This window comes from Pleurodeles waltl, chromosome 5 (genome assembly GCF_031143425.1).
Source record: "Pleurodeles waltl isolate 20211129_DDA chromosome 5, aPleWal1.hap1.20221129, whole genome shotgun sequence".
NCBI classification, from domain to species: domain Eukaryota; kingdom Metazoa; phylum Chordata; class Amphibia; order Caudata; family Salamandridae; genus Pleurodeles; species Pleurodeles waltl.
This window is the reverse complement of record NC_090444.1, coordinates 95,314,873-95,337,058: the sequence shown is the minus strand read 5'-3', so window position 1 is coordinate 95,337,058 and position 22,186 is coordinate 95,314,873.

Sequence of the window (22,186 nt, the reverse complement as noted above, 5' to 3'; positions counted from 1 at the left end):
CTGTCTAATCGGACTAATGGCACTGCCCAAGTAGCTGCATCACCATTCAGATATGATATAAGGAATGCAATTCTAGATTGTGCGTCCGGAAAGGCACTGGGACGACATGTAAAATGTAATTCCACCTGTGTGAGAAAAACCTGAACCTTATTGGGGTCCCCAGAAAATCTTTCTGGTGCAGCTAGAGGAATCTGTGTTGGCACGTTCACAGCTATGTTAGTAGGTGTGGAAAGCGTAGGACGAGACTCAGATTCAGAACCATCCACCTTACTCTGTAACTGGGTTACTTTGTTAACTAAATCGTCTGTAACATTTTTTGAGTCTGTCAAATCCCTTTGCATTTGAGTGACTACTTGCATAAGGGTGTCTAAGGTGGCCCTTTTGCGCAGCCCATGTACAGACCAAGAGGAAAGTATAAACTTGTGGGCTCACTATTTTGTCACAGTGCCCATTCCTCGGGATCTGCACGCTGCTGAACAAAAGGCCCACCTCCCGGCATCACCAACTCAGAAGGCTATTATAGCACAGAGTTATGATGAAGCCAGGCAGGGGGAAGGGAACTAGGGTAGGGAACTGCAGGGAGAGAGATCTGAAAAGAAACGGTTAGAACAAACATGCATACATTCATTCATAACAGTATAACTCACCAATAGACTCTTGAATAAAGGTGTCTCTGTGATATTAGATTGAGACCCTTTGTGAATTGGGCGTAGCCCCTTCTTTGAATCATGGAACAAGAACAAACTGCTACCTCTAAACCTAGAGATGGCAAGAGCTTTGGATTATGGTCATACTCTAAATATCAATCCTGTAACAATTATGCATTCATAAGATAAGCTTTTGATCTAAGCCTAGAAATTCTCAAAGACTTAAATATGTATCTCACATATTATGTTTTCTCAAAAAAACAATGAAACTATAATTTGCTTATCTCTGAAACGTTTTCACATTTACTCCCTAGGCCTGAAAGTTTACTCATTGAACTTGAAGCGTTTTGTTCATTGGGCATAAGCGCCTTGCTTGTTGGTTATGAAGCGCTTTGATCATCATACATGAAGCGCCTTATTCATTATGCCAGAGAGCACTTTTACTTGCTTTGTCTGAAGCGCTACGCTCGTTATGCCAAGGGGCGCTTTACTCATGAGGCCTGAAGCATTTTGATACTCGTGCCCAGATCGCTTTTACTCATGTAGCCTGAAACACATTGATTGTCGTACCAAGGGCGCTTTATTCTTGTACCTTGACGCACTTTGCTTTTGCGCTAAGGGGGCGCTTTTACTCATGTGGACCAAAGCGTTTTTGATCCTCGTGCCAAGACAGCTTTACTCATATGGCCTGAAACGCTTTGATTGTCGTGCCAAGGGCGCTTTACTCATGTGGCCTGAAACGCTTTGACTGTCGTGCCAAGGGCGCTTTACTCATGCGGACTGAAACGCTTTGATTGTCGTGCCAAGGGCGCTTTACTCATGCGGACTGAAACGCTTTGATTGTCGTGCCAAGGGTGCTTTACTCATGCGGACTGAAACAATTTGATTGTCGTGCCAAGGGCGCTTTACTCATGTGGACTGAAGCGCTTTGCTCGTTGTGCTAAGGGGGGGCTTTACTTCTGTGAGCCGAAGCACTTTGATCGTCGCACCAAGGCCGCTTTACTCTTAGAACTGGAAACGCTTTGCTCGTTGTGCTAAGGGGTGCTGTACTTTTAGAAGTAACCACTTCCTTCAAGATTGGGCTCATCAAGCCCTTACCGCTATGAGTACGACCTACTCGTTTCTGAATTAACCATGGAAACAAGGATACTCTGACTTGCTGTCAATCTGCCATGCAGGAAATCTGCTCTTCTTCAGAGGAACCCCCACGAGGTCTGTCTTCAAAATAGTGAGCAAGATGTTTGGTTGTGGCTGGGCTTTATAGTCCTGCAGACACCCCAAGATGACCGCTGCCTCTAAAAACTTTGGAATTGTAGTCCCTTCATAGAATAGCAGTGATAAGTGCATCTTGTCCACCAATGTCCTGACCCTGCAGCTACATGAGCTTTCCCACAGGGCAGGCAATGCTGATGACCACTTTTAGAACAGGAAGGGCTGACAAGTGGTGCGCAGGAAGCACCACAAATAAGCGCAGCGGAGTTTTGGGCGGGACCTGGACTGCACACAACCTTATTCCTGACATAGAGGCTCTGTGGTCAGACTGTCTTATGTAAGAAGGGCACGGTCCACAAATGCAGACTTGCAAATGCCCGGTCCATAAAATGCCAGTGCTTTTCAGACTCCCTCCTGAACCATTCAACCAGGAACCGGAATTTTGCCTTCTGGAAGTAATGTAGAATGTTCAATATGCCCAGGCCTCCTTCTCTCAGGAGTCTATCAGTCAGGTCCCTCCGAAACCAGTGCCAATTACCAGCCCAGGCAAAGCAATTAATATTCAGCTGAAGGGCTTGAATGGAGGCAGGGGTGATAGGGGTGGGGTTCTACTGGAAGATCCTGAACACAAATAGAATTTTTCTGCAAAACCAACATCTTCAGGGTGGCTATCTGCCCAAGCCAAGAGAGGAGGTGTGGGCGCCATCGATGCAGGTCAGCTTTAATGTATGTGTGGGGGGATTTGTAGTTCAGGAGTACATTTGCTTTAACTGTGGGGCCAATTCAATCCCTAAATAGGGAAGCGAGGTCATCGCCCATTGGATTGGACGTTGTTGAGCAATTGTGGCCTCAGTAGTTAGGGACAGAGATCGATTTAGTGCCTAGGACTTATGAAAGTTAATGTGAAAACCGGTTGCCTTTCTGAAAGCCTCCAGTTCCACCAAAAAGATCAGGAGTGACACAATTGGCTCACCGAAGGTCACTATCACATCATCTGCATAGAAACTAATAGTGTGCCCTCACCCCCAAAAGGAATCCCCTTAATGGCAGGCTTGTCAAGAACATGTTGGGTCATGGGTTCCACATAGAGGGCGAACAGCAGTTGTGAAAGTGGGCACCCCTGGTTGGGGAATGGATTTGAGGCTTGACCATTTACTCTAATGGATGCAGATGGGCAGCCGTAGTTACTAAGAACCCACGCGAGAAATCTCTCACGGAAGCCAAAGAGATGGAGTGTAGTTATCAGGTAGGGCCAGTGGACCCAATCAGATGCCTTCTCAGCATCTATGGCCACAAGCATTCACTCTCGATTAGAATTCTGGGCCTTATCGATCAGATGTAGGAGGCGTTTCGTACTGTCACTGCACTAGTGGTTTGGCACATATCCCGCCTGATGCAGAGCAACGAGGCCCAGCATAAGGGGGTTAAGATGGACGGCCAGAATACTGGTAAATAATTTGATATCTACGTTCAAGAGGGATATGGGGCGGTATCAATCAGTCAATCAGTCGCATTTATAAAGCGCGCTACTCACCCGTAAGGGTCTCAAGGCGCTGGGGGGGGGTCAGTGCTCGAAGAGCCAGGTCTTGAGCTGCCTTCTGAAGGGGAGGTGGTCTTGTATGGCACGAAGGTGACTGGGGAGAGAGTTCCAGGTCTTTGCTGCTAGGTAAGAGAAAGACCTGCCTCCGGCGCTGGCTTTGCGAATGCGAGGTACGGCTGCCAGGGCTTGTCCGGTTGAGCGTAGGGTGCGAGGAGGAGTGTAGAAGGAGATGCAGTGGTTGATGAGTTTTGGTCCGAGGTTGTGCAGGGCTTTGTGTGCGTGGGTGAGGAGTCTTAAGGTGATCCTCTTGTTGACTGGGAGCCAGTGGAGTTTCTTCAGGTGTCCGGAGATGTGGTGGTGGCGGGGTATGTTCAGGATAAGTCGTGCGGCGGCGTTCTGGATTCGTTGAAGTTTCCTCTGTAGCTTGATGGTGATGCCGGCGTACAGAGCGTTCCCATAGTCCAAGCGACTGGTGACGAGGGCGTGGGTGACGGTCTTCCTGGTGTCGGTGGGGATCCAGCGGAAGATCTTGCGGAGCATGCGGAGGGAGTTGAAGCATGCTGAGGTCACCGAGTTGACCTGTCTGGTCATGGAGAGGGAAGAGTCCAGGATGAAACCGAGGTTGCGTGCGTGGTCGGTGGGTTGGGGAGTGCTGCCTATGGCAGGAGGCCACCAGGAGTCGTCCCAGGCGGTTGGTGTAGGGCCGAGGATGAGGACCTCCGTCTTCTCTGTGTTCAGTTTAAGCCGGCTGTCTGTCATCCAGTTCGCTACTTCCTTCATGCCTTCGTGTAGTCTGGTTCTTGCTGAGGCGGGGTTGTTGGTGAGGGATAGGATGAGCTGGGTGTCGTCTGCGTAGGATATGAGGTTGAGTCCGTGTTTGCGTGCGATGTTCGTCAGGGGGGTCATGTAGATGTTGAAGAGGGTGGGGCTGAAGGAGGATCCCTGGGGGACGCCGCAGATGATCTCCGTAGCTGTGGATCTGAAGGGGGGGAGGCGGACTCTCTGGGTTCTTCCGGAGAGGAAGGAGGTGATCCATTCCAGGGCCTTGCCTCTGATGCCGGCGTTGCTGAGGTGACGTATCAGGGTACGGTGGCAGACCGTGTCGAATGCTGCAGAGAGGTCCAGGAGTATGAGGGCCACGGTTTCTCCTTTGTCGGTCAGGGATCTGATGTCGTCCGTGGCTGCGATGAGGGCGGTCTCGGTGCTGTGGTTGGCTCTGAAGCCGAACTGTGAGGGGTCGAGTGAGTCGTTGTTTTCCAGGGCGGTGGTGAGTTGAGCGTTGACTATTTTCTCAATCACTTTGGCGGGGAACGGTAGGAGCGAGATGGGCCGGAAGTTTTTGAGTTTGGTGGGGTCTGCTGTTGGTTTCTTTAGGAGGGCGTTCAGTTCGGCGTGCTTCCAGTTCTCTGGGAAGGTGGCGGTGGAAAAGGATGTGTTGATGACGTCTCGGAGGTGGGGTGCGATGATGTTGTCGGCTTTGTTGAAGATGTGGTGCGGGCAGGGGTCGGAAGGTGATCCTGAGTGGATGGAGTTCATGACGCGGGTGGTTTCCTCTGTGGAGGTTGGGTTCCAGGTGTGGATGGTGTTGTCGTCGGTGGCGGGTTCCGGTGGAAGGCTCGTGTTGGTTGTGGTGAAGCTGTTGTAGATGTTGGTGATCTTGTGGTGGAAGAAGGCTGCGAGGGAGTCGCAGAGGTCCTGTGAGGGAGGGATGGAGTTGTTTTCGGCGTCGGGTTGGAGAGCTCTTTGACGATGCCAAATAGTTCCTTGCTGTTGTGGGCGTTGCTGTCTAGTCTGTTCTGGAAGGCTGATTTTCGTGCTGCGCGGAGGAGTTGGTGGTGTTTGCGGGTGGCGTTTTTGAGAGCAGACATGTTCTCGTCGGTCTGGTTGAGGCGCCAAGTTTTCTCGAGGGTGCGGCATCCTTTTTTGGAGTCCTTGAGGTCGGGGTGAACCAGGAATTTTTCTTGTGGCTGTTTCTGTTTGCTTGGGTCTTCAGGGGGGCCAGGAGGTTGGCGCAGTCTGAGATCCAGCTCGTGAGGTTGTTGGCGGCTTCCTTGGGGTCTGTAGTGCTGGTGGGAGGGTTCTGAGAGAGGGTCGATGCGAGTTGTTCCGAGGAGATTCGGTTCCACTGTCTTCTTGGTGGTTGTTGGGTGTGGTGGTGTACGTTGGTCTTCTTGAAGCTGAAGTGGACACAGCTGTGGTCTGTCCAGGAGAGTTCGGTGGTTTGGCTGAAAGAGATGTGTTTGCTGGAGGAGAAGATGGGGTCGAGCGTGTGTCCGGCGTAGTGGGTGGGGGTGTTGACTAGTTGTTTTAGTCCCAGGTTGACGAGGTTGTCCAATAAGGCGGTGGTGTTGTTGTCGGTGCGATTCTCCAGGTGGAAGTTGAGGTCCCCTAGGAGGATGTAGTTGGTGGACGGGAGTGCGTGTGGGCTGATGAAGTCTGCGATGTCTTCACTGAACTTTGTGCGTGGTCCTGGTGGTCTGTATATGAGGGTGCCTCTGAGGGTGGTCTTGGGGTCGCTGTTGATTGAGAAGTGGAGGTGCTCGGCGTAGGGTAGTGAGTTGACGGTGTAGGTTGCGATGCGGATGGAGCTCTTGTGGGCGATGGCGATGCCTCCTCCGGTGCGGTTGGTGCGGTCTTTCCTGATGATTTTGTAGCCGTCGGGGATGGCTATGGCGATGTCGGGTGCCGAGGAGGGATTCATCCAGGTCTCGGTGAGGAAGGCGATGTCCGGGTTTGTGGAGTCGATGAGGTTCCACAGTTCGATGGCGTGCCTGTGGACGGATCTGGTGTTGACCAGGATGCTGTCGAGGTTGTTTCCGGGCAAGTCGTTCCTGTTGGGTGTGGTGTGGGTTCGTAGGCAGGTGAAATGGCAGTTGCGGCAGGTGAAGGGTCCGTGGGTCCGCTTCGGGGTGGCGCGGCAGCAGCCCGGCATGCGGCCGGGGGTGAGAGCGGTGAGGGCGGCGGAGCTGTGGGTCAGACGGGGGAGGTGGGGGTCGCGGGGGCCAGGGGTTGTGGCGCTAGGCACGGTCCAGGCGCGGACGGGCGCAGACGGGCTTGCCTTAGGCGCGCCTTTGGCGCGCCAGCGGCGCGGCCGCCATTTAAGGGTAGCCGGGGAGGAGGGGTCAGCTGGGAGGCGGGAGGCGGGCGGGGGAATCTGGAGGCGGGAAAAGAAAAAGCGGCAAAAAAGGCGGCAAAAGAACGGCGGCAAAAAACGGCGAGAAGGCCAAGAAAACTCTAAAGGGAGAGGCTGAGAAAAGAGGAAGAGCGGCGGGAGGGGGCACACAGCACTCAGGGGTACACGCACGGGATACACGGGGAAAAGGAGGATTCCGGTCAGTCCGTCAACACAAGCACTCGGGGTACACGGTAAAGAAGGAGCACACTTGCACACACTCACAGGAGGAGAACGGTGAGGAGGGTAGTCAGGGACTGGTGGCGCTGCGTGAGCAGGGGAGCGACCTACCCGAGGGTCAGTGGTCGCTACCTCTGCCTCGCAGCGGCCGCCATTTAAGAGTAGCCGGGGAGGAGGGGTCAGCTGGGAGGCGGGAGGCGGGCGGGTGGGGGAATCTGGAGGCGGGAAAAGAAAAAGCGGCAAAAAAGGCGGCAAAAGAACGGCGGCAAAAAACGGCGAGAAGGCCAAGAAAACTCTAAAGGGAGGGGCTGAGAAAAGAGGAAGAGCGGCGGGAGGGGGCACACGGCACTCAGGGGCACACGCACGGGATACACGGGGAAAAGGAGGATTCCGGTCAGTCCGTCAACACAAGCACTCGGGGTACACGGGTAAAGAAGGAGCACACTCGCACACACTCACAGGAGGAGAACGGTGAGGAGGGCAGTCAGGGACTGGTGGCGCTGCGTGAGCAGGGGAGCGACCTACCCGAGGGTCAGTGGTCGCTACCTCTGCCTCGCAGCGGCCGCCATTTAAGGGTAGCCGGGGAGGAGGGGTCAGCTGGGAGGCGGGAGGCGGGCGGGCGGGGGAATCTGGAGGCGGGAAAAGAAAAAGCGGCAAAAAAGGCGGCAAAAGAACGGCGGCAAAAAACGGCGAGAAGGCCAAGAAAACTCTAAAGGGAGGGGCTGAGAAAAGAGGAAGAGCGGCGGGAGGGGGCACACGGCACTCGGGCACACGCACGGGATACACGGGGAAAAGGAGGATTCCGGTCAGTCCGTCAACACAAGCACTCGGGGTACACGGGTAAAGAAGGAGCACACTCGCACACACTCACAGGAGGAGAACGGTGAGGAGGGTAGTCAGGGACTGGTGGCGCTGCGTGAGCAGGCGAGCGACCTACCCGAGGGTCAATGGTAGGAAGGAAGCACACTGTTGTTTATCTTTACCAGGCTTTGGTATAACCACTATGGCTGCTTCCAGCATGGAAGGTCCTACAGTATCCGGACCCTGGATAAAAATGAAGAGTCAGGTTAGTATAGGAGCTGAGCACTGAAGGTTTTATAGAAAAGGGTGGGAAAGCCATCCGTCCCCGGAGATTTAAGGAGCTTTTGTCGGGCAGTTGCGGAAATGACTTCCTTGATCTGGATCGGCTGATCTAAGATAGCCATCTGATCCTGCCTAAGTCTCAAGGTGTGGGCCTCCCAGAGATATAGGATCTGGTGCATCTGAAGGTAAGGTCTGTGCGGTGTAAAGCTCCTTATAAAAGTCTTGAAAAGCAGAGGCAATGGAACTTTCGCCCTTGAGTTTTGTTCCATCAGCTGCTGTTAGGGATTGCATGTTCGTTGCCTGTTGTTGTGCCCTCAATCAATTATCCAGACGGCACCCACATTTATTATCTCCAATGTAGAATGTGTGACGAAGTCTGAGGGTGGTGTATTATGCTCTATCTAGGTCGAGGCTCACCAGTTGCTTGCGCGCCTCTTCCAGCTGGCGCCAAATTCTCAGTGCTCTGTACTATGGTGAATGTGTTAGAGTTTCCATACTCGCTGACGCAGTTGCGCTCATTTCTAACATCAGAGTTTATTATCTGCTGCAAAGACCGCTATTAGCTCCCCTCTGACAACAGCCTTTCGGGTGTCCCAGAGAGTGGAGGTATAGACATCCTGTGTGTCATTGAGCTCTAGGAAGTTCACCAGTGCCCGGGTGATCTGAGTGACAACCTCAGGCTGGTGCAGGATAGTTTTATGCATCTGCCATGGCCCATAGGGGTGACATAGAAGGGGGAAGGCTATTGTGAGAGAGAGTGCTGCATAGTCCAGCAGGGATCAGGATTCTATTTCAGCAACCAGGGATTGGAGGTCTCTGGTGCCTAGAAAATAGTCTATACGGACATGTGATTTGTGGCTGTGGGAGTAAAATGTATAGTTCCTAGTTTGTTGGTGAAGGTCAGGCCAGAGGTCCCCCAGCCCCATATCCTGTAGCCAGGCTGTCAATATTTGCGGGTGCATCTGTCCAGGTTATTGTCAAAGACTAAGTTATGCACCCCTCCACAAGAACCAACCAGTCCCGGGTGGACATGACCTCCGCTATAGCACGGCGTATAAATTGCTCCTGCCTGTCATTTGGGGCATAAATGGTCACTAAGGTGAAGGTGCAGTTGCCTAAGGTCACTGAGTGGGCTAGCAGCTGGCCCTTGCTTTCAGCCAACTTGGGGACCCTTAGGGCCATGGAATGAGCGGGCCGCTAGCATGGCCATCCCTACAGCTTTGGATGGACTAGAAGAAAAGTATTAGTGTGGAAAGGCCTGGGAGCACATTCTATGCCAATCACTGGGGGCTAAATGAGTCTCCTGGAGGAGACACACGTCTGCTGTAGAGTGTTTTAAGTAGGATAGTATAGGCCAGTGTTTAATAGGGTGATTTGGTTCCTTGACATTAAGAGTAAAGATCTTTACAGTGTCATGCAGTACAGAGGCATTCAGGATCTGCTGTAGAATTACTATGGGTCAGAGTCCTGGTCCCCCAACCGGAGAGTTGAGAGCTGTAGTGGTCGAGTCACTCTGTGTGCATATGACATCAGTCAGACAAAACTACAGTCTGCAGGTTCCCTTCTAAACAACCAAAAAATACTTAACAAAATAGTAAGAACAAGACAGTCCATTAATGGGTGCCCTCGAGGAATCAGAAGGGTCCACGGAAGTTGGGATGATCGGGTATGTGTGGTGGCTCAAGAAGGCTGCCCCTGCCTTTCCCAAACAGCCCCCCCCCCACATGAAGTGTGAACGTCATCTCAGAGGGCTTTGTATCGTTCACAGGGTATCAGCCCCAGCGGCGTCACCAGAGAGAGTCTCTAATACTGCTTGTCGTTCCAACACCATGGTCTCCGGGTCTGGAGGAAGGTGACCGGGGAAGGCCTGTTTCCCTGTTGTGAGCGTCTGTTGAACTTCTGGTTGTGATGAACAGACTGCGGATCCATGGCAGAAAACTCTTTGATGTTGAGCAATTAATAGGCTTGTTTGATGGAACGAATTGGTGGAGCCTGCCATTAAGGTGGAAGATCACCCAGAAGGGGTTTCCCCAAGAGTATGATATACCTTTGCTTCAGAGGAAGGCAGTGACCGTGCAGAATTCTCAGTGTTTCTGGAGTGTTGATGTTGCAAAGTCCTAGTACAGCATTGGCTTGTGCTCTTGAAAGTGCACTGGTTGGCAGTCCCTGGCCTCTCAGAGAATGCGCTTCTTGAGCTGGAAATCATGAATGCACACAAATATATCTGCTGGGGTGCAGAATCTGGCCTCCGGAGTCCCACTCTGTGTACTCTATCTAGCTGAATGTCCATTTCAGGCGAAGAGTCCAAGTTGCTCAGAACAGGTCCCTGGCGTACGCCCCCACATCTTTCCCTCCATCACTGTTGGTATTCCTTTGATGCAGATGTTGTTACGCCTCGAGTGATTTTCTAAATTCTCCTCTTGCAGGTCTATCTGTTGGTCTCGGAGCCTGATTATTTCCTGTTCTTCCCTTCTGTTCTTCTGTGTTCTTCCGGTCTTCTGTGTTCTTCTTCTCTGTTCTTCTCGGTGCTTCTGTGTTCTTCCTCTCGGTTCTTCTCTGTTCTTCTCTGTTCTTCTCTGTTCTTCTCTGTTCTTCTGCTCTTCCGATCTTCTGTTCTTCTGTCCTTCTGTTCTTCTGTTCTTCTGTCTTCTGTTCTTCTGTTCTTCTGTCTTCTGCTCTTCTGTCTTCTGTTCTCCTGTCTTCGGCTCTTCTACCTCCTCCGTCTTCTTCCCCCGAGCCTGCCCTCCTGCTCCTTCCTCATCCCCCTCCCTCACTCGCCTCCCCCTCTCTCACCCCTAGCTAACCCGTTCGCTATCTACCTCCCTCACTCCTCCTATCTTCCTATCTCTCTAGCTCCCTATCTCACTATCTAACTCCCCCACTCTCCACCTCCTCCTACCTACCTATCTGTCTATCTATCTATTTCCCTATCTATCGACTTCTCTATCTATTTTCTCTATCTATTTCTCTATCTCTCCCCCCTCCCGCCACCCCCTCTACTACCTATCTCCCTATCCTCTCACTCTACCTCTCTCCCTCACCCACCTCTACAACCCCCCCTCCCCTATCTTCACAACCCTACTCCTATCTCTCTCCCTAATCTCCAAACCTCCTAACACTCACCCTCCTCCACCCTAAACCCCCTCCCCCAGCTCCTCTCACTCTACCTGTCCCCCCCCTCCCTCGCGCTTTCCCGCCGCGACCTCCTGCACGCCCCCGCCCCCCAGCTCCCATTCGCCCCCAGCTGACCCCTCCCCCCCCCTCCTACCTCTTATGGCGGCCGCTGCGCGACTGCGCAGCGGGCGCGCGCAGCGGGCGCACGCCGGTGGCGCGCCAGAGGCGCGCCAGAGGCAAGCCCGTCTGCGCCCGTCCGCGCCTGGCCCGCGCCCAGCGCCACGACCCCTGGTCCCCAGCACCCCCAACCCCCGCTGATCCGCTACGACCCCACCACCCTCCACGCCCTCAACCCAGGGCGCTCCAAAACCTGCTTCCTAGCTCACCCCAAACGCACCCATGGACCCTTCGCCTGCAACTCCTGCAAACGCATCTTCCACCACGCAACTACCACGACCACAAGCCCACGCGCCATCAACCACCTCAAGTGCATCCTGATCAACGCTCGTTCCGCCCACAAGCACGCCGTTGAACTTTGGGACCTCCTGGACTCCACAGCCCCGGACGTCGCCTTCATCACGGAGACATGGATGAACGCCTCCTCTGCTCCAGACATCGCTACCGCCATCCCCGAAGGCTACAAGATCTCCAGAAAAGACCGCACCAACCAAGTAGGAGGAGGTGTCGCCATCATCTTCAAAGACTCCATCAGCGTCACCACCTCCACCGAAGACCCCCCCCTCGCCGCTGAACACCTGCATTTTCAGATTCGCACCGACCCAAGGACCACCCTCAGAGGATCCCTCGTCTACCGTCCTCCCGGACCTCGCGCCTCTTTCAGCGACGCCATCGCCGACTTCATCTCCCCGCACGCCCTCGCCTCACCGGACTACATCCTCCTAGGCGACCTCAACTTCCATCTGGAACAAAACAACGACCCCAACACCACCACCCTGCTCGACAACCTCGCCAACCTCGGCCTCAAACAACTGGTGAACACCGCCACCCACATCGCCGGACACACGCTCGACCCTATCTTCTCCGCCAGCAAACACGTCTTCTTCAGCCACACCTCTGCCCTACACTGGACCGACCACAGCTGCGTCCACTTCACATTCCGACGCGAGACCTCCCACCTCCGCACTCAACCCACCCCTCGTCGACAGTGGAACAAGATCCCTGAAGAGCAACTCTTCTCCGCTCTCGCCGCCAACCAACCCACCCTCACCACCGACCCCAACGACGCAGCTCTCAACCTCACAAACTGGATCTCCAACTGCGCTGACAACCTTGCTCCCCTCAAACGCACGCATCGACAGACCAACACCAAAAAACCTCTCTGGTTCTCTGACACCCTCAAAGAATCAAAGAAAACTTGTCGTGCCCTTGAGAAGGCCTGGCGCAAGGACCACACCGCGGACAACATGACCGCCCTCAAGAACGCTACACGCGAACACCACCACCTGATCCGCACTGCCAAAAGGAACTTTTTCACCGACAGACTAGACAAAAACAGCCACAACAGCAGAGAACTCTTCAGCATCGTCAAAGAGTTCTCCAACCCCAGCGCCAGCGCCAACGCCGTCACGCCCTCACAGGATTTGTGCGAATCCCTCGCCACTTTCTTCCATCGCAAGATCAGCGACCTCCACGACAGCTTCGGACACCAGACCCAACCATACACCACTGAACCCGCTTCCCCGGACATCACCCTCAACAACTGGACCCACATCAACACGGAAGAAACCAAATCCATCATGAACTCTATCCACTCCGGCGCCCCTTCGGACCCCTGCCCGCACTTCATCTTTAACAAAGCCGACGACATCATCGCCCCGCACCTCCAGACCGTCATCAACTCTTCTTTTTCTTCTGCTACCTTCCCCGAATGCTGGAAGCACGCTGAAGTCAACGCCCTACTAAAGAAACCTACGGCTGACCCAAGCGACCTGAAAAACTTCCGCCCCATCTCTCTTCTACCTTTCCCAGCCAAGGTAATAGAAAAGACCGTCAACAAACAGCTGACCACCTTCCTGGAAGACAACAACCTGCTCGACCCTTCACAAACCGGATTCCGAACCAACCACAGCACGGAAACCGCCCTCATCTCAGTCACAGACGACATCAGAACCCTGATGGACAACGGTGAAACAGTCGCCCTCATTCTCCTCGACCTCTCGGCTGCCTTTGACACCGTCTGTCACCGCACCCTAATCACCCGCCTACGCTCCACCGGGATCCAAGGCCAGGCCCTGGACTGGATCGCATCCTTCCTCGCTAACCGCTCCCAAAGAGTTTACCTCCCTCCGTTTCGCTCAGAACCCACCAAGATCATCTGCGGCGTACCTCAAGGCTCATCGCTCAGCCCGACACTCTTCAATGTCTACATGAGCCCCCTCGCCGACATCGTACGCAAGCACAACATCATCATCACCTCCTACGCCGACGACACCCAACTTGTACTCTCCCTCACCAAGGACCCCGCCAGCGCCAAGACCAACCTACAAGAGGGTATGAAGGACGTCGCAGATTGGATGAGGCTCAGCCGCCTAAAGCTGAACTCTGAAAAAACGGAAGTCCTCATCCTCGGCAACACCCCGTCCGCCTGGGACGACTCCTGGTGGCCCACGGCCCTCGGCACCGCACCGACCCCCGCAGACCACGCCCGCAACCTCGGCTTCATCTTGGACCCTCTTCTCACCATGACCAAGCAAGTCAACGCCGTGTCCTCCGCCTGCTTCCTCACTCTCCGCATGCTCCGCAAGATCTTCCGCTGGATCCCCGCCGACACCAGAAAAACCGTGACCCACGCCCTTGTCACGAGTCGCCTGGACTACGGCAACACCCTCTACGCCGGGACCACGCCAAACTCCAAAACCGCCTGCAACGCATCCAAAACGCCTCGGCCCGCCTCATCCTCGACGTACCCCGCAACAGCCACATCTCCGCACACCTGAGACACCTGCATTGGCTCCCAGTCAGCAAAAGGATCACCTTCCGTCTTCTCACCCACGCACACAAAGCCCTCCACAACAAGGAACCGGAATACCTCAACAGACGCCTCAGCTTCTACGTCCCCACCCGCCCCCTCCGCTCCGCTGGCCTCGCACTTGCTGCCGTCCCTCGCACCCGCCGCTCCACGGCGGGTGGGAGATCTTTCTCCTTCCTGGCGGCCAAGACCTGGAACTCCCTCCCCACCAGCCTCAGGACCACCCAGGACCACTCCGCTTTCCGGAGACTCCTAAAGACTTGGCTGTTCGAGCAGCGATAACCCCCCCTTTCCCCCCTAGCGCCTTGAGACCCGCACGGGTGAGTAGCGCGCTTTATAAATGTTAATGATTTGATTTGATTTGATCTTCAAGCTCTTCAGTCTCCTCATCCCAGCTCATGTCATGGTCTTCCAGAGAGGAGACTCTTTCCCCTATTGCATCCATATTATGGCGGACCTCCCAGAGGTCAGTGGACAGATCCTTGTTGACTCTTTGGAGGTCCTCTTGCAAGGAAGTGAACAGAGCCTCCAAGAAGGAGCGAGTCACAGAGCCTTCCATCTCCTTGCCAACAGGCAGGGGGACGGGAGCTGGCATCATTGAGTGTTCTCCGGCCAGGGTTTCCACCACCTTGGTCAGCATGTCCTTCAGGTTGCGATCTTTCTTCCTTTGAGCTGCAGGCATGCTTCCCAGTGGTAGCCAGAAACTGAGCAATAGTACTGTCACCCTCTTCTGCTGCGACAGGGCCCAGAGCAGCCAAGGCTTCTCCTCTAGTGGGCGAGCGCCTCTGCATCAGTGTCATAATAACCGCCTTCAGCAACTCTCCTGCCTACACTGGGTACGTTGCAAGGCAAGGAGTAATACAGCAGTGTGACGTACATTGTGTAGGACATATGCAGTCAGCATTTTGCGAGAGGGAACTTCAAGGGTGAATCATCCAGCATTGAGGGGCACTAGCCCGAGCCCAACTCTCAGCACATCTTCGCAGAGAGTCGCAGTATCCACTGTATTCAGGGCAGTGTTGTTGGTCCCATGAACCCCGGCGCGGTCCTATGGGTTTAATTGTGGGTGCCCACCCGAGCTCCGTTAGCTTGCCGGCTGCTGTTCAGAAATAGTCGCAGGGCCCCGCTTCTCAGTGGGATAATGCAGCAGGCCCAGGTGTTGTTCTGACAGGGCCCCAGGAGTGACACATCCCAAGCTGTGAGCTGACTCGCAGAAGGGTTTGGCATATAAGCACTGTGAGGTCCTCCCCGTCAGGTGGCTCTCCTAATGTAAGGGGAATGAGGCAGTAGGGCTGTTGCTGTCTCCCCAGTCTAGTAGATAGGCGGCCAGCCCGCCAGGCCACACCAGGGTCTTCTGAGAAGGCAGTGAGGGGCACAGCGCTAGGGTACCTGAGGTCCAGCGATGCAGGTCCTTAGGGCTTGTGGGGCTCCCAGCCTCAAGCTTCATCGGTCCCTCGGAGGCACGTGGCTGGGACTCGTTGTGCGGAGTAGCAGTTTTTTTCATTAATATGTCATATGAAATGTATAATGTAAATTCCTTGTGCTTCGTAAATTTGTAGTATGAAAGGCTCTAATGCAATTCCATGTTTTGTTTGTTCATTGTGGTGTTTGCCAAATATTATATGATGATATTGTTGAATGGAGAAATCATAATTTGGTGCTTTTCTAGTAGTGTATATTTCATTTAGGCAAATAATGTCTGCATTCATGATATTATTGGCTGTTGATTTGAAATGCATCTGAAGTGAACGTATATTATTAGTATTTAAATGTGTGCTGTATGGGCCTATTTGTGGTACTGATATATGTAATGGCATACTTGTTCTTGATTGTTGCATTTCCTCCTTTACTTTGAGATGTACGATTTATTTTCATTAAAGATTTGAAAATATATGTTTGATATTGACTTTTGCTGTGTTTAAAGCTACATAATGCAAGTGATGTCGTTTCCTATTGTTAAAGTGTATATAAAGTGGTTCAAAAGTTTCACCTTGTGTTCTATGTATATTTGATGCGGATGCTTTGCATAATGGAAATTATGTGTGGCCAATAGTTATACATTTTTGTATGTATTGAAATTGCCTTGAGATTGGATGTGTAGGTGTCCAATTAGCTGAAATTTCTGTGTGATGTTAGTGTTTGTTTTGTTCCCTTGTACTTTTGCCAACTGTTTCATTAAATGCAATCCAAACTATAAATGGTGTATTGTTGATAGCTTCTATTAATTCTACTACACCTGAAGAAACCATTGTTAACAGCAACATTACAAGTTAGATTATAGCGTAGTTTTATAACAATGTGTAAGGTGTGTGAAAGTCCCTTAGTTTTTTTGGGATATATTGGGAATTGTTGTAATATTGTTTGCTGTACCTTTTCTGTAAGATAAAACTCACTGAATCATTTGCTATTGTTGTGTAAACTGCATATTGCTGTATATGTTGTATCAAAACTTTATAATTAATGTTATTTACTTCTTTGTTTGTTGACAAGATACATGGTATATTTTTGATAAAACTGTAATTTGGTTGTATTTGGAGTTGTTTAATGCCTTTGCTGCCAGGCCTTTTCCCCCTCTGGTGCCAGGCCTATTTTTTGGCTATTTGGGACAGTTTGCACTTAGGCCCTCATAACTTTTTGTCCACATAAGCTAACCATGAATTTGCGTCCTTTTTTTCCAACATCCTAGGGATTCTAGAGGTATCCAGAGTTTGTGGGTTCCCCTGGAGCAGAACAAGAAATTAGCCAAAATACATCAAAAAATTAGTTTAAAAAACAAAAAAAACAAAGGGAAACAAGGGCTGCAGAAGAAGGCTTGTGGTTTTTCCCCTGACAATGGCACCAACAAAGTGTTTGAGTTGCTAAAATCACCATCTACCCAGCTTTCAGGAACAGGCAGACTTAAATCAGAAAACCACATTTTTTAACACAATTTTGCCATTTTACTGGGACATACCCCATTTTTACTATTTTGTGTGCTTTTAGCCTCCTTCCAGTTAGTGACAGAAATGGTTGTGAGACAGCTAAACATTCCTGAAAAGTAGCCAACATTCTGAATTCAGCAAGGGGTCATTTGTGTGGATCCTACAAGGTTTTCCTACAGAAAATAAGAGCTGAAATAAAACAAATATTGAAACTGAAGTAAAAAAACAGCCATTGTTTCCACGTTTTACTCTGTAACTTTTTCCTGCAATGTCAGATTTTCAAAAGCAATATACTGTTACGTCTGCTGGACTCTTCTGGTTGCGAGGATATTTAGAGCTTGTAGGGTCATCAAGAACCCTAGGTACCTGGAGCCAATAAATGAGCTGCACCTTGCAGTGGTTTTTCATTGCATACCGGGTATACAGCAATTAATTTGATGAAATATAAAGAGTGAAAAATAGATATCAAGGAAACCTTTGTATTTCCAAAATGGGCACAAGATAAGGTGTTGAGAAGCATCTCTGAATTCTGGGGTCCCCATACTAGCATGTGAATTACAGGGCGTTTCTAAAATAGACTTGTTTTTTACACACTGTCTTACATTTGGAAGGATAAAATGTAGAGAAAAGCAAGGGGCAATAACACTTGTTCTGCTATTCTGTGTTCCCCCAAGTCTCCCTATAAAAATGGTACCTCTCCTGTGGGGGTAGGACTAGTGTCTGCGACAGGAAACGCAACATGGACACATCACATTTTTACATTGAAATCTGACATGTTTTTTGGAAAGTGCCTAGCTGTGGATTTTGGCCTCTAGCTCAGCCAGCACCTAGGGAAACCTACCTAACCTGTGCAGTTTTTAAAACTAGACACCTAGGGGTATCCAGGATGGGGTGACTTGTGGGGCTCTCGCCGGGTTCTTTTATCCGGAATCCTTTGCAAACCTCAAAACGTGGCAAAAAAACACTTTTTCCTTACATTTCGGTGATAGAAAGTTCTGGAATCTGAGAGGAGCCCCAAATTTTCTTTCCACCCAGCATTTCCTCAAGTCTCCCGATAAAAATGGTACCTCACTTGTGTGGGTACACCTACTGCCAGCGACAGGAAATGCCCCAAAACACAATGTGGACAAATCACATTTTCCAAAAGAAAACTGACCTGTTTTTTGCAAAGTGCCTAGCTGTGGATTTTGGCCTCTAACTCAGCCGGCACCTAAGAAAACCTAGCAAACCTGGACATTCCTGAAAACTAGACACCTAGGGGAACCCAGGATGGGGTAACCTGTGGTGCTCTCACCAGGTTCTGTTACCCAGAATCCTTAGCAAACCTCAAAATGTGGCAACAAACACATTTTCCTCTCATTTCGGTGCTGCAAAGTGCTAGAATCTGAGGGGAACCACAAACTTCCATCTACCCAGCATTTCCCCAGGTCTTCCCATGAAAATGGTCCCTCACTTGTGTGAGTAGGCCTAGTGCCCGCAACAGGAAATGCCCCAAAACACTATGTGGACACATAAAAATGATCAAATACAAAACTATGGGGGTCATTTGGCCACCGACCGCGGAAGCACCGCCAACAGGCTGGCGGTGCTTCCATGGGCATTCTGACCGCGGCTGCAACGGGAAACCGGCGGTGTCCCGCCGGTTTCCCGCTGCACCAGGGAATCCTCCATGGCGGCGCTGCTTGCAGCGCCGCCATGGGGATTCCGACCCCCTTACCGCCATCCTGTTCCTGGCGGTTTTCACCGCCAGGAACAGGATGGCGGTAACAGGTGTCGTGGGGCCCCCTAACAGGGCCCCACATTGATTTTCAGTGTCTGCTTGGCAGACACTGAAAATCGCGACGGGTGCAACTGCACCCGTCGCACCCCTTCCACTCCGCCGGCTCCATTCGGAGCCGGCATCCTCGTGAAAGGGGGTTTACCGGTGGGCGGGAGGCCTTCTGGCGGTCGCCCGCCAGCCCAGCGGGAAACTCAGAATGACCGCCGCGGTCTTTTGACCGCGGTACGGTCTTCTGGCGGTTCCCGCTTGGCGGGCGGCTCCCGCCGCCCGCCAAACATAGAATCAGCCCCTATCTGCTTTTGCAGGCGGACACCTGAGTTTTTGGTCCTGGGCTCAGCAGCCATCTAGGGAAACCTACCAAACCCAAACATTTCTGAAAACTAGACACCTGAGGGAGTCCAGGGAGGTGTGTCTTGTGTGGATCCCCCAGTGTTTTCTTACCCAGAATCCTCAGCAAACCTCAAATTTAGCTAAACAAAACCACATTTTCCCATATTTCTGTGTGGGATCAGCGCACCAGGAGAAACTTACTACCACCCAACATTCCCCCTAATCTCCCGTTAAAAATGATACCTCACTTGTGTAGGTGGGCCAAGTGCCTGTGACAGGGAAGAGCCAAAAACATGTTGAAAATGAGAGGGAACCAAAGCAGGTCCAAAAGGGCAGTTTGAAAAAAAAGGTTTTCAGGCTGACAGATGGGAGACAATTTTTATCGGTATGGATGCAACAATGCTGGGTGGTAGGAACTTTGTGGATTCCTGCAGATTCCGGAAGGTTCCATCACAAACATGTGGGAAAAATGTGTGATTTCAAGCAAAGTTGAAGGTTTGCAGGACATTGTGGGTAAGAAAATGGTGCGGGTGCATGTGAAGCACACCACCCTGACTCACCCAGATGTTTAGTTTTCAGATGTGTCTAGGTCTCGTAGATTTTTCTACATGGGAGCGTCCCATAGTCCAAAAAGTGCAGCGCTCACCATTCCAAGTGGGACAATTTTGAGAGTTGCTTGCCGTGGGATAAGATGTTTTAGTGTGCGGGAGGAGAGCTGAAAGACTCTTACTACCTTCAGTTGGGGTGGGGGCATAACCATGCCCATATTGGTTTGTAGGCACCACCCCACTATTTGTTTTTTTTTTATTCCTAGCATATAGTAGGCTTTCTGCCCCTCAGGGAGTGGATCAGGGGTAATTGCCCCATCTGCCCAACAGTGGGCAGAACAACGTTGTCTCCATTTATTTGGGGTGGGAGTATTGCTGTACCCTGAAACTCTTTTTTTGAAAAAAAAAATCTTCCCTGGTCTCTGATGGGCTTTCTACCCAAGGGGCTGCACCCCCAAAAAAGCACACACAAATCCCTTGTGCATAAGTGGTTTCTGCCCCCCCCCCAACGGGGGCAGATCAACCTAATAGAAATAGACAGCAGAAATGGCCTAAAATAAAAGTGCCCCAGTGGAGTGACCCTTGCCTAAGTGGTCACTCCTGCCTAAGGGGTCACTCCCCATTAGTAAAAAAAAATAAGAAAATAAAAAAATCCAGAGTGCATGGTGGTTTCTGCCTCTCTTGGGGGAAGATCAAATTGGCCTAATTAAAATAGGCCGATCTGCCACGAAGGAGGGCAAAAATGGCCTAAAATACATTTGCCCACCAGGGGAGCGACCCTTGCCTAAGGGGTCGCTCCCCTTTCGTGAAACTGGGGTAAAAAAAATCCCTGGTGTTTAGTGGTTTCTGCACCCCTTGTGGGCAGATCGGCCTAAAACAAACCGGCCGATCTGACACTAAGGTGGCAAGAAATGACCTAAAATAAAATTGTCTCCCCAGGGGAGCGACCCTTGTCTAAGGGATAGCTCCCTGTCTGTAAAAAAATAAAAATCCCATGTGCCTAGTGGTTTACGCCCCGCCCCCTTTGAGGGCAGATCGGCCTAATTAAAATAGGCCGATCTGCCCCCAATGGGACAGAAATGGCCTAAAATAAATGTTCCCCCCAGGGGAGCTACCCTTGCCTAAGGGGTCGCTCCCCTTGTATGAAAGTGACATAAAAAAAATCCCTGATGTCTAGTGGTTTCTTCTCTCCTTGGGGGCAGATTGGCCTAAGAAAAATAGGCATAAATGGCCAAAACATATTTTGCCCCGAGGGGAGCAATCCTTGCCTAAGGGGTTGCTCCACTCCTGTTAAAAAAAAAAGTAAACAATCCCTGGCGTCTAGAGGTTTCTGCCCCCCCCCCCGGGGGCAGATTGGCTAGATCGGCCTAATTACAGTAGGCGGATCTGCCCTGAGGAGGGGCAGAAAAGGCATTAAAAGAATTCCCACACTGGGGAGCGTCCCTTGCCAGAGGGGCCGCTCCCCCATGCACAAATATTTTTAAAAAAAAAGAAAACTACCTGGTGTCTAGTGGGCATTTCTGCAGCCCGATCGCTTCACGACCGGGCTGCAGAAACGCTCAGAGGAAAGGCCTTTTCTTTCCTTTGATGCCTCTCCCGACTCCAGCCCCTGATCAGAAAGAGAAATGCTTTCGTTTCCCTTTCCGATTTACACTGGAAGCTCAGCTTCCAGCACAGTAGGAGGCGACCTCTGATGAGGACAGTGCGCCATTGCGCGCTGACGTCATCAGACATCACAGGGGTGGGTTTTGAAGGTCGGGGTGGAAGGGGAAGCGATTTCGCTTCCATCCCTGATGGGGGGTGTGGGTGAGAGGCCCATGGGGGTAGCGCTAGTGCTCCCCTTTGGGCTGGGTGCAGGACGAGCTGGTCTCATCCCCAGCACACGGGAACCATGGCCGAGGACGAGGCCACCTCGCCCCAGGCACCCAGGGGGTTAATGTATAAAATATCTATTTGTGTATGATTTCACTCTCTTAATCAGTTTAGTAACTCTGCAAATAGAAGGTCATTTAGGTGTCTCACAATTTTTGTATGTTCATATAGTTTAAAATGTGTTATCCATTAGTTAGTACTAAGTGGTCCATGTGAATGTTTTGAATTTTCATGTGTTGAAAACTGGTTTTAATTGATAAAAGTCTTGGACAGCTGCAATGGAGATGCCTGCAAATATCTGATTAGATACTCTTATTTCTGGCAATCTGTTATGTACAAAATTGAACATATATTTGTCCCAATCATTAAAAAATTCTGTGTTCATCAGTTAGTGGTTTATAAGTGAACGTTTATGTCACAGGTATTTTGAATGTGCTATGTGGTGTTTTTCCATTAATATTACGTGCTGCTTTATCTGTTGGTACTGGAAGCAATATATAAATGTTGTCTGGATCTTGACCTGTTTTAGTATTGTTTGAAAAAGTGCTGTAATAAGAAAGCTCTTTCCAACTCCTGCCCCACCAGTACAGAATGTATAGGATGGTGTTTTTTTGGTTTTGATCCAATGTAAATGATGATAAAGTTTAGTTGTTCTGCTGTTAAATTATGCATGATATTATAGTATTTGTCATTTGGTAAGCAAGAATTAGTTAGTCTCCCTTCTTCAGCATTGCCTCAAATACCTAAATCTAGTGACAAGTCATGTAAAATTTGTGATCACATGATGTTGCATAAGAT